Source organism: Arachis hypogaea, chromosome 11 (genome assembly GCF_003086295.3).
Source record: "Arachis hypogaea cultivar Tifrunner chromosome 11, arahy.Tifrunner.gnm2.J5K5, whole genome shotgun sequence".
NCBI classification, from domain to species: domain Eukaryota; kingdom Viridiplantae; phylum Streptophyta; class Magnoliopsida; order Fabales; family Fabaceae; genus Arachis; species Arachis hypogaea.
Genome location: NC_092046.1, coordinates 68,690,934 through 68,694,154, shown reverse-complemented (window position 1 = coordinate 68,694,154; position 3,221 = coordinate 68,690,934). Strand labels below are relative to the sequence as shown.

Sequence of the window (3,221 nt, the reverse complement as noted above, 5' to 3'; positions counted from 1 at the left end):
AAGCATGTCAGAAGGACACTTTTTGGTCAGTTCCTTGTATCTCTCCCAAGCTTCACAGAGGGACTCACCTTCTTTCTGTTTGAAGGTTTGAACATCCACTCTAAGCTTACTAAGCTTTTGAGGAGGAAAGAACTTGGCTAAGAAAGCCGTGACCAGCTTATCCCAAGAGTTCAGGCTATCTTTAGGTTGAGAGTCCAACCATACTTTAGCTCTGTCTCTTACAGCAAACGGAAAAAGCATAAGCCTGTAGACCTCGGGATCAACCCCATTGGTCTTAACAGTATCACAGATCTGCAAGAATTCAGTTAAGAATTGAAAAGGATCTTCAGATGGAAGTCCATGAAACTTGCAGTTCTGTTGCATCAGAGAAACTAGTTGAGGTTTAAGCTCAAAATTGTTTGCTCCAATGGCAGGGATTGAGATGCTTCTTCCATGTAAATTGGAATTTGGTGCAGTAAAGTCACCAAGCATCTTCCTTGCATTGTTATTATTTTTGCCCATGTCTCCTTCTTTTTCGAAAATTTCTGTCAGATTTTCTCCAGAGAGTTGTGCTTTAGCTTCCCTTAGCTTCCTCTTCAGAGTCCTTTCAGGTTCAGGATCAGCTTCAACAAGAATGTTCTTATCCTTGTTCCTGCTCATATGAAAAAGAAGAAAACAGAAAAGAAAATATGGAATCCTCTATGTCATAGTATAGAGATTCCTTTACGTGAGTAGAAGAAGATAAGAAAAGAAGAAGGAAAGATGAGAATCCAAACACAAGGGTGAGGAGTGGGTTTGAATTCTTAGATGAAGAGGAGTGTTAGTAAATAAATAAATAATTAAAAGGAGATGAGGGAGAGGAATTTTCGAAAATTAGATAAATTAAAATAAAAATATTTTTGTTTTTAATTTAAAATCAAAGTTAGAATTTGAAAATAAGAAGGAAAAATGAAACTAATTTAAATTGAAATTTAAAACAATTAGTTAATTAAAAAGGAATTTTGAAAAAGAGGAAGGTGATTTTCGAAAATTAAAGAGAGAATTAGTTAGATAGTTTTGAAAAAAAATATGATTGAAATAGTAAACTTTTAAAATCAAACAAAAAATCAAGTAGTTAATTGAAAAAGATTTGAAAATCAATTTTTGAAAAGATAAGAAGTTAGAAAAGAAGTTAGAAAAGATTTTGAAATAAATTTTGAAAAAGATGTGATTGAAATTTATTTTGAAAAAGATTTGAAAAGAAATTTAAAAAGATTTGATTTTGAAAACTAAAGTTAATTACTTGACTAACAAGAAACAAAAATATATGATTTTAAAATTTAAAGATTGAACCTTTCTTGATAGGCAAGTAACAAACTTAAAAATTTTGAATCAATCACATTAATTGTTAGCATTAATTTTGAAAATATGAATTAGAAATAAGAAAAAGATTTTGAAAATCAATCATAAAGTTTTCGAAAATATGAAAGGAAAAATGAAAAAGATTTGATTTTTGAAAAAGATTTGAAAAAGATAGAATTTTTAAATTGAAAATTTGATTTGACTCATAAGAAACAACTAAATTTTAAAAAGTTTTGAAAAAGTCAACTCAAATTTTCGAAAATTTATGAGTGAAAAAGGAAAAGATATTTTTTTTTATTTTTGAATTTTTAATGATGAAAGAGAAAAACATCAAAAAGACTCAATTCATGAAAATTTTGGATCAAAACACATGATGCATGCAAGAACACTATGAATGTCAAGATGAACACTAAGAACACTTTGAATGTCAAGATGAATACCAAGAACTTATTTTTGAAAGATTTTCAAGAAAAGAAAACATGCAAGACACCAAACTTAAAGATTTTTAATTTTTAGACACTAACAAATTGATTTTATTAAACAAGAGACACAAAATTAATTTTTTTTGGTTTTTTTGATTTTATTAAATTTTTTTGGATTTTTCAAAAATTATTTTGAAAAAAGAAAATAAGGATTTCAGAATTTTTAATGAGAATTCCAAGAATTAGACATGGCTTACTAGCCAGCCAAGCTTTCAGTGAAAGCTCCGGTCCAAAACACTAGACATGGCCAATGGCCAGCCAAGCTTCAGCAGATACAAATAAGGCATATAACAGCTGATTTGCTGAAGAAGATAAAGAAGCTCTTCTCTTGAGGATAAGTGAAACCTCGGTCCAAAAGATCAGACATGGCTTAACAGCCAGCCAGGATTCGACATATCTCTTGAAACTCTAGAATTCATTCTTAAAAATTCTGAAGCCATAGAATAATTTATTTTTTTTTTTGAAAATATAATTTTTTTTTTGAAAAATTTTCGAAAATAAAAGAACAAAAACAAAAAGCTTGAAATTAAAATAAAATTACCTAATCTGAGCAACAAGATGAACCGTCAGTTGTCCAAACTCGAACAATCCCCGGCAACGGCGCCAAAAACTTGGTGCACGAAATTGCGATCATCAACAATGGCGCCAACAACTTGGAGCTCTCAAACGTGAATCACACTTTGTCACAACTTCACACAACTAACGAGCAGGTGCACTGGGTCGTCCAAGTAATACACCTTACGTGATTAAGGGTCGATCCCACGAAGATTGTCGGCTTGAAGCAAGCTATGGTCACCTTGTAAATCTCAGTCAGGCGGATTCAAATGGTTATGGAGATTTGATAATTAAAATGTGATTGAAATATAAATAGGATAGAGATACTTATGTAATTCATTGGTGAGAATTTCAGATAAGCATATAGAGATGCTTTCGTTCCTCCTGAACCTTTGCTTTCCTGCTGTCTTCATCCAATCATTCCTACTCCTTTCCATGGCAAGCTGTATGTTGGGCATCACCGTTGTCAATGGCTACATCCCGTCCTCTCTGTGAAAATGGTTCAATGCTGTCACTGCATGGCTAATCATCTATAGGTTCTCGATCATACTGGAATAGGATTTACTATCCTTTTGCGTCTGTCACTACGCCCAGCACTCGCGAGTTTGAAGCTCGTCACAGCCATCCCTTCCCAGATGCTACTCGGAATACCACAGACAAGGTTTAGACTTTTTGGACCTCAGGAATGGCCATCCATGGGTTCTAACTTATACCCCGAAGACTCTAATATCTCAGACTCGGTCCTCTGTATTAGATATCTAAGAGATACTCATTCTAGCTTGTTTGCATGTAGAACGGAAGTGTTTGTCAGGCACGCGTTCATAAGTGAGAATGATGATGAGCGTCACATAATCATCACATTCA

General features: G+C 33.0%; 1 non-coding gene across 1 annotated transcript; it reads left to right on the top strand.

Annotated features, from left to right (window-relative positions):
• Positions 1-108, top strand: LOC112725810 (small nucleolar RNA R71). Its single transcript, XR_003164893.1, has one exon. It is a non-coding gene; the product is annotated as a small nucleolar RNA R71 (small nucleolar RNA).
• Positions 109-3,221: the final 3,113 nt, after the last annotated feature.